This window comes from Anneissia japonica, unplaced genomic scaffold (assembly GCF_011630105.1).
Source record: "Anneissia japonica isolate Jap-2015-1 unplaced genomic scaffold, ASM1163010v1 scaffold287978_len313048_cov192, whole genome shotgun sequence".
Lineage (NCBI taxonomy): Eukaryota > Metazoa > Echinodermata > Crinoidea > Comatulida > Comatulidae > Anneissia > Anneissia japonica.
The window spans coordinates 211,872-229,210 of NW_022753122.1; positions in this window are offsets into that span (position 1 = coordinate 211,872).

Sequence of the window (17,339 nt, forward strand, 5' to 3'; positions counted from 1 at the left end):
ACCATTGTCATTAATATTATCAATATTTGTATTACTGCTATTATTATTATTATTATTATTGTTATTATTATCATTATTATAAGTAATAATGTTAATATTAATATTCTTTGTTTCTATTATTATAACTAGGCTACATTTTTATTAGTACTGTTGCAGAGATTACATGAATTAAGAGAATATAATAAATATAAACACTACTGAGTTGATAGGTTATGACTTAATTCTGTAAGAATATGCCAACCGAAACATTTGAGTAGCGTTTAAATATTTTTAATTCAATTTTACACCTGCATTATAAATTGTTATAGGCCTATCGAATCTTTTTTGTGTGATATTACAATTTTGTTATTGTCGATTTATATACTTTTTATTCTTCTTTTTTTTTTTATAAATAGCACCCATTTCATTCATTTTTATAAGGATCGCGTTGGAGACGAGATGTTTTTGCGACTTTCAGATGCTATCCTAGTATACAAACATTACTTTTTTTTTCTCTCTTTTTTGAATTTTTGTTGGTTTTAAAGAGGGTTTTTTATTTGTTCATATTTGAAAAACAAATTGTGGACTGAATAAGTCAAGTCAAGTGCCAATAAGGAAGTATTTGGGGTGTCAATATCATTAAAGTGTATTAGTCTTATCCTTTGACGCCTACATGGACCAAATAATTGAATTTCCCTATACAATCATAAAAATACAGCGATACATTTACATAATCCGATGTAAAGTGCATTATTCGATACCGTTATATTTATATATATTTTTTATCTTTTTAATACTTATTCTTGGTGGGGGGGGGGGTTTATATTTCGTTTGATTCCTCAATATTATTATTTACGTATTATATATATATATATATATATATATATATATATATAATCTGATAATATTAGTATTATCCTTTGACGCCTACATGGACCATATAATTGAATTTCCCTATACAATCATAAAAATACAGCGATACATTTACATAATCCGATAAAATAGGAATACCCATGCTTTGTTGTTAGATAACATCAAGTTTAACTTGCGGTTTTCTTTAAAAGCACTTCAATCTAGAAGCTAGAAAACATCAGTGCAAGAACCCGGATGCTCTATCTAGCTTATCACGACACAGGCAAATGAATGGTAGACCAAGTCTGACACTGTTTAGGCTTGTCACGTGTTTTTACCGTTTTCAGCACACCACTTTGTTCTACCGTCTTCTCGCATGCTAACGTACCGCTTAAAACTGACCAGGTACGCCTATGACGTAAATATTTGTCATACTAATCTCAGAATTTCTTTTCTTTTTTTTGTTTCTATCATACAGAATAATGGCAGTACAATTCAATATCAGTCTCAGTACACTAAATATCTGCATAGTACTATTTTACTTTGCGTCGACCTGTGCCAGTCCACTGCAGTGTTCACAACGATCTAGAAACAGTTGCAATAACGTTCCATATGACGCATCGTCATCAAACTTCTATCCTTCAACCAATACTGTGCGTCTTCATGCCTTTAATTACAACTTACTTTCCCCCAATTCAAACTCAAGCCAAACAGCTACTCCAACGCAAACCTGTCCATACAACCAAGCACCAACATCATCAAGCCTCTCTGAATCAGGCCTTTGTCCTTTCGAATTCTACACTGAATATAAAAGAGATCGTATCCCGGCTAACCTATTTAAAGCCAGATGTTTACCATGTGCTACTTGTATAGACCCGTTCACAAACGCTGCAACAACTTCGCTGAGGTGCGTTGAGGTTACGTACACGTTCAACGCATTACGACGCGTTAGCTGTGACAACAACTCGTTTCATTATGAATTTTACACCGAGACTATTCCAGTGGCATGTATGTGCAGGCGAGTCGTCGGCACAAATTATAATCCGGGGGGGCCCACTAATATTGAAAATAAGTAGGAAAATAAAACTTAAAAATTCAAATTATTTAAACGAATGATAATGCGTGTAGGTCTATAGTAGGCCTGTATTATTATAATACAACTGTATGTAGTATTATATAATATTTAAAAATAAATTAATATAATTATTACTATTTATTATGTCATGTCATATATAAGTAAGACGTATGAATGTTGACGTAACAAATGCTTACAGTAAATTACTGAAATTATTGTGGATCGATCGCCTATCAATCAATTATGAAATGTTTGCAATGAACGTAATTTTCCAATGAGCCAATGTTAAAAGATTAAATTTAGAAGATACAATACTATGTTTTGATACGTTACCGGTACCCATGCCATCATCACCGTACAGTGATGTGTCTGGTTTGATCGTTGGGCACGTGTCTTACAGTATTTGGTATATCTAAAACTTTGTCCCAAACTATCACATTTTATTTGACAAAAAGCATGTGCCTTGAATATGGGCATGGACATGATGCGAAATATTATTTAAGATGCTTTAAATTTTTATTTATTTTATTCAACTTTATTTACCGATAGTGATCCAACACATCTGTATGCTGACGATCACGGGGCACGCTTAAGCCTCTTATTTATCTTCTTGTTTAATTAATATAGATAATTAAGTACCGTAACTGACGTGCTAGATCAAGACTTATTGATGCTCTGAATAAATGCTTGCTATATTTTGAAAACAGTTTGTGTCTTGTCATACATTGACGTCATGATAAATTGACCTTTCTGGAGTGTCAGATCAGTACAAGGAATACGTGAGTGTTTAACAAACACGCTTGTGCTGTCCTACAAACGCAAGGAACGGGGTTTAGCTGAAAGGTCCATTATTACTAGCTCACATTACCCATCGCCTGTTGCAGATAAAAATGCAAAAATGTCTTTCTAATGGTAATGGTAATGGTTGGAGACTTATATAGCGCAAAGTACATGGTCTCTATGCGCAAAACAAGAAAGAACAAGAAAGAACAAAGCTATTCTAGGCTAAACAGAAACTAAAAGTCAGAAGAGACAGACTATTGCAGAAAAGCCAACACCATTGCGATCGTTTTCCTGCAATTTGAGACCACTGGCAATTAAGCAGCAGTCAAGTAAGCATCATCATCATTATCATCATCATTATCATTTTCATCACCATCATCAACGTTATCATTATTATCATCATCACCATCTTCACCATCATATCCTTAGCATCATCACGATCATCATCATCACATTGTCGTCACCAACAAACAACTTCATCATTATCATAATCATCATCATCATCATCTTTGTCAACCTTCGCCATTTGTCATCGTTGTCATCGTTACCATCACCATCATTATTTTCTCACTCCATATTAAAACAACATGCACGGATTATGTTATTCTAAATGTCATCATTATTATATTATTTTTGCTTGCGTACGCCATGATACATAAATGAAAGACAGAGACTAATCTTAACTTTGGGTATTATTTTAATTGAAAACTCGATTGCTCGCTCTGAACCTTACAAAAAGGGCCTAGATAGCGAGCGCCCTCTACTGATTTGTATGGAAATATTAATTTATGGGATGCCACTGAAAGTGGGCCAGCATGTACCCAGTATGAGGAAGAGAGAGTAGGGAATCGCAAAATAATGAATAGTAACCGCTGATGGAGATGATATTGTTATAGTAAAGAATACCTTCGAGTAAGTTGTTGCCTCGATTATTGGACCAAACAAAAAAGAATGAAAGGATGTACTGTATCATGGGATTATTTGCCTATCGATGAACCCCAAAAAGAAAGGGCGTCGGGGTCCTCCCCGGGAAAATTCTTATTCCTAGATGACAGGAAATGAACTTTCATGACTTATAATTTTCCCATTGTAACAACAATTCAGCTCACGGTTTAATTTTCTTTTTTTAATGATTACATAATGCTAAAGATTGGGCCCAGGAAAGCACCCAGCTTAAAAATGATATATCGGACACAGAAGGCAGTACCATGACTCAAAAATAATGGCCAACTCATTAATTCCTAGTCCTATTTGAAATCACTGTAGGTCTATTGCAAAATGATAACTAGTTCAAAATTATATTTCTTATCAGAGCCATAACTAGATGAATTGAGTTGCTTATACCTCCATTAATAAAGTGCAAGGAACACGAATACATTATACAGTAATACAATGAATAACAGTGACTATATTTACACAACTTGCAGGGTATTGTGAAATAATAACATGCAATAATTAAATATAACATTTGTTATGACTACACAGGATGCAATTATAATTGAAAATAGGCCTACAAATTAATTAATACTGAGAGTTTCGAGGACCATACTGCTTGTATAATTTTAATTTCACTTTCTTGCCATACCGTAAAACCTCGAATAGGAACCCAATAGACTTAATCTCGAGAAGCCCCCTCTTTAGTTTGCAAAAGTAGCCTCAAAAAGAAGTCCATATGCTTTTTTTCAAAATAGCATGGACTTATTCGAGACACACACTGAACAAACTAAATTAAAAACACGGTTGTTTTATTTAGAAGTTTAGGTGATTTAATGCCGTTTGATGCACTCCATGATACAGATTGATGTTACAGTGGCCCTATTTATTGTTATATAGTACGGTAGTAATTCCTAAAATTTACAGCATTCATTTTGAAAAAGAAGCCCTCTCTTTATTTTGCACAAGTAACCTCGGAAAAAGCACATCTCGAAAATACGCCCATCCAAAGTTCGCAGATAAAAAAAAAAGAAGAAGAAGAAGACAAGGGCTTCAATTCGAAGTTTCACGGTATTTGGCCCGGGCATTAATAAATAATTATCACGCTCTAGATGGATTGCATTATCACTTGAATTGTTAAAAGTTTGTTTTTTGTTTAAAAAAGTGCTGTGTTTGATGGAATATGATAAGACTGTGTGTGTGTGTGTGTGTGTATTATTACAACGTTAAAATATTGACAACCGCATGTTCAGAAATAATACTGTTACATTAAGCCCTGTCAGGAATATAAAAATTTATTTCATTTTAAAACATTTGATATGACTATATATGGTCATGATGACATCACATCATGACTATATTTAAAGACAATGTGACCATATATGGGCATACAACTGTTTACTTACAGGTGAATAGCTCATAGAGTATGTGGAAATGACCGCACTTTCAGTTAACCGAAAATTGACCTGTCAGCATTATGATTGTAAATATATTTATTGTCTCTTGCGATTGCTTTGTTTTCGTTATGTATATTATATTTGGTTTGCATTAAGTATTGATGTTTATTCTACTAAGTTAGTCTTTAATTTTTCTATCATTTTCGCAATACATTGTGTTATTCAACACGAATTGTGATTTGGTCTTTACTTTGGGTCATGGTAGACCGTTTTTGTCCAGATAGGCCTATAGCATTCGTAACCTGTGTGATGATTTTCTGGGCCCACTTTGGTACACGGCCTATAGGCTCATATTATCTCTTTAGTGAATAGGCTTGTTTTTTTTTTTACAGACCTAATGTTTTCTTTAGCCATGTCCCGTTAAGGTCGAACTCTTTCCAAAAACATTTTCTTATTATAGGAGGGTTCCACATGAACATTCCCCTCACTCCCTCACACCCTCGACCAAGTCGGTCATAAGGAGATTTGTTTTGGTCCGCTGTGAACATTTGCTAATAACAAAGCACGAAAGCATGTGTCTAAATGTGTCAGCGATGATAATTTCATCAACTTAAACTTTAAATATATATGCCTAGGCTACTGAGGTTTTTTTTATTTTTTATTTTGAAATGATCATTTTTCAAGTACTGGCACTTTTACTTCCACGCGTATTCATTATTCAAGCCTCAGAAAGCTAGACTGGAAGAGTGTTCCGTAGGAGCAAAATAGTCTTAATATAAATTACTGTAATTTAGTAAAAATTCAATGTATTCAATGTATATTTTACTACGTATTTTTATGACAGTCAAGTGTCTGTATCTGTGTGATAATAGATTAGAAATCAATACTCCGACCCAAAACCTAGACTCCAAGATGGTACAATGGATTACTTTAATAAAATGGTAGGCCTTACTACATTGTACAATATTTTACTTTTTATTTTCGGGGCCAAAAACGGAAATCTATAAACTCAGAAATGGAATAGGTTCCTGGTGGATGTTTATTATAGATTCCTTAAACAAAAGAGTAATAATTATGATAATTGTATACAACTTACTAATTAGCCTGGCCGGCCAATTTATATGTACTGACTGAACTATCGAACCAGCCCCTCTCGGAACGTATTGTTATCGCTACTGACGATAAGCACAAGCTCAGTAGTGAAATTGGTTATGGCACCAGTCTAGTTATCTGGAGATCGTGGCACCGAAACATTTGAGTAGCGTTTAAATATTTTAAATTCAATTTTACACCTGCATTATAAATTGTTATAGGCCTATCGAATCTTTTTTGTGTGATATTACAATTTTGTTATTGTCGATTTATATACTTTTTATTCTTCTTTTTTTTTTTTTTATAAATAGCACCCATTTCATTCATTTTTATAAGGACCGCGTTGGAGACGAGATGTTTTTGCGACTTTCAGATGCTATCCTAGTATACAAACATTACTTTTTTTTCTCTCTTTTTTTGAATTTTTGTTGGTTTTAAAGAGGGTTTTTCATTTGTTCATATTTGAAAAACAAATTGTGGACTGAATAAGTCAAGTCAAGTGCCAATAAGGAAGTATTTGGGGTGTCAATATCATTAAAGTGTATTAGTCTTATCCTTTGACGCCTACATGGACCAAATAATTGAATTTCCCTATACAATCATAAAAATACAGCGATACATTTACATAATCCGATGTAAAGTGCATTATTCGACACCGTTATATTTATATATACTTTTTATCTTTTTAATACTTATTCTTGGGGGGGGGGTTATATTCTTTAATACTTATTCCTGATTTATTTTTTTTCCTATTTTGTTTGACTCCTCAATATTAATATTTAGTTATTATTATTATATATATATATATATATATATATATATATATATAATCTGATAATGAAGACGTACAGTACATAGTATTATAAGAATCATAAGAAGTAATTCCAACCAGATTGTCTAGTAAATGGCTGCGAATATCTGATCAATTTTCAGTGGTTAAAACTATAATAATTATTATCATTATTATTAGGCCTATTATTATTATTATTATTATTATTATTATTATAAATACAGTATATAACATTTAAATTATTTTTGCTGCGTAGCACTGTAAACACAATATAAACAAATGAAAATAATAACAAAAGTGCTCGAATATGTTAATATCGTATTTTATCTTCATTTAATTGATTTTGCCAAAACTTAGGACAAAACGGACAAGATCATACTCTTTTCGGTGTCAGGATAGACAAAAAGCAAACTTAATTGCTGTGGAAACTTTTTCCTTCGACAAGGGTATAACATGTAACATGCAAAATATTAAATATGAACATATAGGCCTATATAAAAACATATTGTAAAAATAGATAAGTATATCAAGGTGCAACAGGGATTCAAAACCGGGATTTTCTGCTGTCGATGCAGATAGCTTATTATAAAATTTTAATAATATTATAGATTATGACAATTAACTTGTAGAAATATCATACAGCGTTGAGGATTATTGCAGGCCTATCAACTTGCACCAATGTCTTCACTATCTTCAATCAAGGTTTTTGAGGTCTTCCGTTCCGGATTCTTGAGGCATCTTCGATTTCCGTAAAGATAGTCCCATATTAAACCTCGACAAGATTCTATTTTTAAATCGAAAATGCTAATGTATATATAACCAGTGAAAATTCAATCGAAACATCAATTTATCCAAACATAGGATCGAGAAGAACTGACTGACAACTTAATCAAGTTATAGGTATTTTACACCACCAACAAAAGAGTAAGTGTCTTTGTCTACAACAGCAATCACTTTCCACATAGTAATACGAATCATCTCTCTAAAGTAGGCCTAAACGATTTGAAATATGTTGGCTTAGACGATAATTTAATTGAGTTCTTGAGATGGGACGCAGGTTTTAAGGTATAACAAAACCAAGAAAGCAAGTTGTAGAGCTAGGCGAACAGCAATGAGTTTATCAGAGCAGTGTAAATCCTTGTATATATAGATGAACGAATGCTTAGGTTGAATAATTAAGCTAAATTCTCGCGAATAATATAGATAATGTTCTTCATGGGTATAAACAATTTATCCAAGTTTTTTTTTTCCTTCCACGAGATTAGTATATTGACCACTTGGTCGGCTTAAGTATGCTGATTTAACGATCTGTGACAGGCCTAGCTGCAAAACAGTAAATACTACTAGTTATTTGAAGCGCATCTACGTCTGAGCATAGAGTGATTAAATCTGAAATATATATCTAAATAAATAATAATTATAGATTTTCCAAAAACAACGATATTAAGATTAAAATTCAATTTAAAAATGTGATTTCAAATTCTAAGTAAAAATGGCAAATTACTGAAAGTGTACTAAACCCATGACTTAAGGTGCAGTTAAAGTTTGGTATCATACCATTAGACCGTAATAATAAGTTTTTAAAATATTATTATAATATATTATATCTTTCGTATGCATATATATATATTATATATAGGCATATATAATATATATATATATATATATATATAGGCACGTTTTATACATATAGGCATGTATGTATATTATTATATCTTTTGTATGTATATAATATACTGGATTAAATTCATATAATAGCATAATTTAATTGTAAGCTTAATATGAAATACATGCCTATGGTATTTTATTTCTTGCTGATAATTCGTTGATTAATGTTGATACTAATATTCATATTTCATTTTTGTATTTTTTATTCTGATATAAAAAAAATATGGAAAGTGACAAATAACGATTGTGGCATATACGGGATTTTACAGATATAACAAAAATAAAAGTGTATGTTACCACCCATCTAAGCAGATCAAATAGAACACTTTCCCTTACCGATAAGTTTCGCTCGAAGGATCTTGGAATATTGTTTCCATTAGTCATAAAATAGGAATACCCATGCTTTGTTGTTAGATAACATCAAGTTTAACTTGCGGTTTTCTTTAAAAGCGCTTCAATCTAGAAGCTAGAAAACATCAGTGCAAGAACCCGGATGCTCTATCTAGCTTATCACGACACAGGCAAATGAATAGTAGACCAAGTCTGACACTGTTTAGGCTTGCCACGTGTTTTTACCGTTTTCAGCACACCACTTTGTTCTACCGTCTTCTCGCATGCTAACGTACCGCTTAAAAATGACCAGGCACGCCTATGACGTCAATATTCGTCATACTAATCTCAGAATTTCTTTTCTTTTTTTTTTGTTTCTATCATACAGAATAATGGCAGTACAATTCAATATCAGTCTCAGTACACTAAATATCTGCATAGTACTATTTTACTTTGCGTCGACCTGTGCCAGTCCACTGCAGCGTTCACAACGATCTACAGACAGTTGCGATAACATCCAGTATGACGCACAGTCATCAAACTTCTATCCTTTAACCAATACTGTGCGTCTTCACGCCTTTAATTACAACTTACTTACCCCCAATTCAAACTCAAGCCAAACAACAGCTACTCCAACGCAGACCTGCCCATACAACCAAGCACCAACATCATCAAGCCTCTCTGAATCAGGCCTTTGTCCTTTCGAATTCTACAATGAATATAAAAGAGATCGTATCCCGGCTAACCTAATGAAAGCCAGATGTTTACCATGTGCTACTTGTATAGACCCGTTCACAAACGCTGCAACAACTTCGCTGAGGTGCGTTGAGGTTACGTACACGTTCAACGCATTACGACGCGTTAGCTGTGACAACAACTTGTTTCATTATCAAATTTACAACGAGACTATTCCAGTGGCATGTATGTGCAGGCGAGTTGTCGGCACAAATTATAATCCGGGGGTGTCCGCCAATATTGAAAATAAGTAGGAAAATAAAACTTAAAAATTCAAATTATTTAAACGAATGATAATGCGTGTAGGTCTATAGTAGGCCTGTATTATTATAATACAACTATATATAGTATTATATAATATTTAAAAATAAATTAATATAATTATTACTATTTATTATGTCATGTCATATATAAGTAAGACGTATGAATGTTGACGTAACAAAAATGCTTACAGTAAATTACTGAAATTATTGTGGATCGATCGCCTATCAATCGATTTTGAAATGTTTGCAATGAACGTAATTTTCCAATGAGCCAATGTTAAAAGATTAAATTTAGAAGATACAGTACTATGTTTTGATACGTTACCGGTACCCATGCCATCATCACCGTACAGTGATGTGTCTGGTTTGATCGTTGGGCACATGTCTTACAGTATTTGGTATATCTAAAACTTTGTCCCAAACTATCACATTTTATTTGACAAAAAGCATGTGACTTGAATATGGGCATGGACATGAAGCGACACATCACGACCATATAGGCACACCATGACTATATGGGTACACAACAGTCTGTCGTCAAAAACAATTTGATAATCTGGACAAATTTTAAGAGTACCTAGTAAAATGATATTGAAAGTAGATTATATTAATCACTTATTGCAGATTTATATAATAGATATTTATATAAAAAAGTATTTAAATTAAATTTAAGATAGCTTATATTAATTACTTATTGCAGAATTATATAAAATATATTTATATGAAAGAGTATTTAAATTAGATTTAAGATAGATTATATTAATCGCAAATTTACATAATATATATTTATGTATTATATTATAAATATAATATAATATACAATAAAACTATTTAAAATATTATAAAATGTAATATAATATAATATAATATAACATATATTTATATTTTATATTATATTATACAATATATATTTATATATTATATAATAAATATATATTGTATATATATATTTTTATATTAAAGAGTATTTGTATTAAACCTAAGGATTATATTGACTTTGTACCTTATTACATTATTATCTATACATATTTATCTATTTATATATTATATAATTAATATAATTATATTGTCAATCCTTATAAAACTGTGTTGGATTATATTAATCCAAATGTATTAAGGTGGCTGTGGCACTGGTTAAAATACGTTTTTCATATATGTGATTGAGGATGCAGTTCGTAGCCTATTTAATAACTTAAATGAGTTAAACGTGTTGGATTATATTAATCCAGAAACTACTAATATGAATTCATCGGATGTCTGTACACTACTGCATATTATTTAAATAACCTGACTAATCCGGAAAAATATTTATTAAGTCATAGAATGTGTATACTGTATATTATTTAAACATGATAATCTAACTTAATAATAGCCTGTGGCTAGTCTGATCTGAAATACTTATTTATTTTATTCAACTTTATTTACCGATAGTGACCCAACACATCGGTATGCTGACGATCACGGGGCACGCTTAAGCCTCTTATTTATCTTCTTGTTTAATTAATATAGATAATTAAGTAACTGACGTGCTAGATCAAGACTTATTGATGCTCTGAATAAATGCTTGCTATATTTTGAAAACACTTTGTGTCTTGTCATACATTGACGTCATGATAAATTGACCTTTCTGGAGTGTCAGATCAGTACCAGGAATACATGAGTGTTTAACAAACACGCTTGTGCTGTCCCACAAGCGCAAGTGATCGCGGATACAATATCCAAGGAACGGGGTTTAGCAGAAAGGTCCATTACAAGCTGACATTGCCCATCGCCTGTTGCAGATAAACATGCAAAAATGTCTTTCTAATGGTAATGGTAATGGTCGGAGACTTATATAGCGCAAAGTACATGGTCTCTATGCGCAAAACAAGGAAGAACAAGAAAAAACAAAGCTATCATAGGCTACACAGAAAATAAAAGTCAGAAGAGACAGACTATTGCAGAAAAGCCAACACCATTGCGATCCTTTTCCTGCAATTTGAGACCACTGGCAATTAAGCAGCAGTCAATTAAGCATCATCCTCATCATTATCATCATCATTATCATTTTCATCACCATCATCAACGTTATCATTATTATCATCATCACCATCATTATCCTTAGCATCATCACGATCATCATCATCACACTGTCGTCACCAACAAACAACTTCATCATTTTCATAATCATCATCATCATCATCATCATCATCATCATCATCATCATCATCATCATCATCTTTGTCAACCTTCGCCATTTGTCATCGTTGTCATCGTTACCATCACCATCATTATTTTCTCACTCCATATTAAAACAACATGCACGGATTATGTTATTCTAAATGTCATCATTATTATATTATTTTCGCTTGCGTACGCCATGATACATAAATGAAAGACAGAGACTAATCTTAACTTTGGGTATTATTTTAATTGAAAAGTCGATTGCTCTGAACCTTACAAAAAGGGCCTAGATAGCGAGCGCCCTCTACTGATTTGTATGGAAATATTAATTTATGGGATGCCACTGAAAGTGGGCCATCATTGTACCCATTATGAGGAAGAGAGAGTAGGGAATCGCAAAATAATGAATAGTAACCGTTGATGGAGATGATATTGTTATAGTAAAGAATACCTTCGAGTAAGTTGTTGCCTCGATTATGGGACCAAACCAAAAGGATGAAAGGATGTACTGTATCATGGGATTACTTGCCATCGATGAACCCCAAAAAGAAAGGGCGTCGGGGTCCTCCCCGGGAAAATTCTTATTCCTAGATGACGGGAAATGAGCTTTCATGACTTATAATTTTCCCATTGTAACAACAATTCAGCTCACGGTTTAATTTTCTTTTTTTAATGATTACATAATGCTAAAGATTGGGCCCAGGAAAGCACCCAGCTTAAAAATGATATATCGGACACAGAAGGCAGTACCATGACTCAAAAATAATGGCCAACTCATTAATTCCTAGTCCTATTTGAAATCACTGTAGGTCTATTGCAAAATGATAACTAGTTCAAAATTATATTTCTTATCAGAGCCATAACTAGATGAATTGAGTTGCTTATACCTCCATTAATAAAGTGCAAGGAACACGAATACATTATACAGTAATACAATGAATAACAGTGACTATATAATTATATTTACACAATGTGCAGGGCATTGTGAAATATTAATAGGCAATTAAATAAAACATGTTCTGAACAATACACACAATGCAATATGCTATGCATTATATTTTGAAATAGGCCTACAAATTCATTAATACCGTAGAGTAGGTACAACTTTAATTTACTTCCTTGCCAAATTTTGCCTCAAGCATTAATTGATCATGGTCTACATGAATTGAATATTATAAGGTCTCTAAAATATGTGCTCTATAAGTCAACCTTTATTATTATTACAAGGTTTTTTTCTTATTCCGTACCCTGATCAAGGCTCCAGTCATCCCCTTGGTTCGAACCGTCCCATCCTCAATTTTCTGGAGCCAACAAAACAATGCTGATAATCTGAACATGTTTTCAAAATGTTCCAGCAGGATCACAATCTATTTGAACCTCACTTTTATAACAGAATTTTAAAATAGGCTCTGTGGGAGCGTGTGTCTATGCCCTAGACTGACTTACTGTATTATGTTTACTAATAAACTATCCACATGGGATTCAGGAAATGAGTGGTGTTTTTTTTTATGACATTTGTACAGTATTTCAGTATTCAGTAATAAGGTACTTAAGATGACACATGACCCACCACGCACCTCCACGGGAACTTCACTCTCCGCCCTAACAACCATCTTTAACTGCCAGACGACAATGAGACGTCATACACAAAAATGATGTGACATAGAAGGTGGTATAAGGTAATCTAAACTTACAAGTTCAGACAGTAAAACTGTACACTGAATACATTATGTTAGTACAGTATTATGCAATGTGTCTGAACAACATTATGGTTCAATCTAATTGCCGATTATCCAAAGTAGATAGCATACATGGATTATATAGCACAAATAGATTACAGATTATCCAAAGCAGAATGAATCAATCAATATAACAACTATAATAGTCAGCAAGTATTGTTGTATTTGCTTTTTTACAAACAGATTAAGCATGAGTATTGTGTGTTTTATATTAGTAAATTGATTATACCTATATCAATTGTATTTTACTGTACTGGTTTGTGATGATGTTAGTTAGTCAGAAATCTTTCTTTGTCTGTGGGGATATTGTTCTTCCTGGGGGCCCAGATACAGTAACAAACATTTTAATTTCATACAAAATGAAATGAAAAATAAAATTATTTGAAGAATTAAGTACAAGCAGAATATTTATATACGATTTTTGAAAGATTTTAAAGTAATTGAATGTACTGCGAATATTTGATGGTAGGTTATTCCAAATCTTGACAGAACAATGTCTGCCATGGAAATCACTTACTTCATGAATTGTATGTTGATCTTCTTGTCCTCGTCAGGGCCGCCGGGCCGCGGACCCGGGGAATCTTCACTGCCCGGGCCCATTGGTTGGGGTCTGGGGGGCCGCTTAGGGCCCAGCGTGATCGAGGGGATGAACCCTGGTGGTTCCCCCCTCCGGAAGCTACGGCCTTTCAACGAATTAGAGGACTTATTTAATTGATCAAAGTGGAACATGAAAAGTAAAGGCTATCCTTCCTTTTATTCAAACGTGCGGAAAAGATTCATAACATGGGTATCAAAGTTTACAGTGGCGCATACATGAATTTGAAATAGAGAATTTGACCCAGAGGAGCACATTCACAGATGGACGGTCTATCTATCCAACCATGAGGTAAGAAAACTTATGATTGTGCACGTCTGGACGGCCGGAAATGGCACTCTTACACTTAATTTTTAGTAGAATTTTTTTTTCTTTTTAAATTTTTGTTACATTTAAAAAAAAGTGGGGGGGGGGTGTTAGGGTCTGATGCAATGTGCCGCGGGCCGGGCGTCTCCTTCAATCTGCCACTGGTTTAATTTATTAGCTCAGTTTTTCTTTGACAATCGAATCTCTATCAGGTCTATTCGTATTTTCTAACTTGAATGTATATTAACGATTAATAACGTAAAGAATTTACTATTTACACATTTTAAACATGAACGAAAAAGAATTAAAAGCGATTAATTATCAGTTTTTTTCGATGGTCAGCTTTATTTACTATTCCCGTGGGAAAAATACATGAATGATACTGGATGAAGTAATACGTTTAATAATTTTTATTTATTTATTTCATTTTATTGTTTTCTAACTGGTTGTAAAAAAAAACATTTTCCCCGGTTACCATGGCCTATCGGCGCCACTGTGTTCCTCGTTTCAACTTTGGTCAAATTACTGGCCAACATAACAGGTTAATGAATACTAAACAAATTATTGGTACCAACAATTTGTATTCCTCATATTAATATCCATATAAATAGAATGTTATGTCATGCATGCTTTCGTTCTTTTAAAATAAACTTTAATTGCTTTATTGGGCATGTAGGCCTAAGATATAACGATTTTTGTGACGACATCAGTTAGAACTTAGAATTAGAAATATGTGATTATCTGTAATTACTTTTCAATCAAGTAAACAAATATAATTCTCAGTTTATCTTATTACGTCTCGACGGAAGCGATGTCATAATTATGATATGATAAGTCCATAATAAAACAGTAAAACACTTTCAATTGTGACAGTGCCTACCTTCCAAACGACATTTGACGTCAAGTAGGGAAATTCCCTTTGTGTCTACTGGTCTGAAAATTAGATATGTGGACCCGTCCACTATTTGACCACCACCATCACACTATCGGTCCATGAGGAGATGCAAGAGATTGAAATTACTACGGGGACCGTGCGGCACCCATCGGGATGCACATACGCCCATTGACACAAAGTTGGTTTTTTTTTTTTCCGCTGATCTCGGAAAAATGTATTTGTATCTCCTGGTCTGAGTATTAGATGTGTGGACCCGTCTACTACTCTTGACTACAACCCTCAATACACTGTACACAATAAAGTAACACATAATCTGATAATATAGTGTGATTCTTTCGTGATTTATTACAAAAAGGCAAGGGGACAGTCGCACACGATCGGTACCTTAAAATGAACTTCCAGAGTCAAAATTCTTCTTAGATAGTGGCTAAAAAGCCAAGCGACAGGGTGCCGTAGCCCACTGACCCCAAAGCGTCACCACCCAACGCAGACAGCAAACCATGGAATAATGAATGCAGCATGAGGAAGGATGTAGGCCTCGACCGAATCACACCTACGTTTACTGCAACCATAAACTTCAGTTACTCAGCAGGCGTAATTGCCAAGTTTACCTTACATGCTTAAAACGTTAAGAAATAAACTAACCATGGCCAAATTATATATACGCGCCTGTGTATATTGAAATATATAAAATATAATATAGGCCTATATAGGACTTTATTATACAGTATTATTAAGACTTATTTCGGTTTTTTTATTAATTGTATGTTGATCTTATTGTCTTCGTTTGAACTTTGGTCACACTAACGGCCAACATAACAGGTTTATGAATGAAATATTAACCAAATTGTTGGTACCAAGAATTTGTATTCTTCTTATTAATATTCTTATAAATAGGATGTTATATCATGCATGCTTTCGTTCTTTTAAAATAAACTTCAATTTGCCTTATTAGGCATGACTGGTAAAGTTAAAACGGCTTTTGTGACGATCAACTTAGACTAAGAAATATATAATTATTCGTCAACACTTCTGAATCAAGTAAACAAATATAATTTTCAGTTTATCTTATCACGTCTCGACGGAAGCGTTGTCATACTTTTCAACGATAAGCCTACAACAGTAAAACGCTACGTTTTCTATTATGACAGTGCCGAACTTCAAAACGACCTTTGACGCCAAGTAGGGAAATTCCCTTTTTCTTACCAGGGTGTTTATAATCCTGTACAGTCCTTGAGATCAGCGAAATGCCGTTATTCGCTTATGTGTGGGTGTTATGTAACGTAGAAATAGCAACAAGTGTCTTGTCCTATTATTCTATCAGGAAATCATTTAAGATGCATGCTTTGTTAATGGAGTTAAATATAGATTAGGCCTATTATTATTTTAGCGCAGATTCAATCTATATATAAATATAAAGAGAGATTTACAGACGATTATAATAATACAAATGAAAAGTCGCCTATATTACGAAATGATGTTATTAATGATGATTTTGTTGCGATGGTGATGATGATAGGCCTAATAATGATGATGGTGATGATGACAATGATATTGATGATAATAATTTTATAGTGATGATTTTGACGATGATAAAGTAAATGCTCATGTCGATAGTGGATAATTGGTGATGATACTAATAATAAATGATAATATTATTACAAAAAATAAAAATTCAATGGCAGACAGCTAATAATTATTTATATTATAGTTTTCCAATATTTAATGAAATATACATACATAC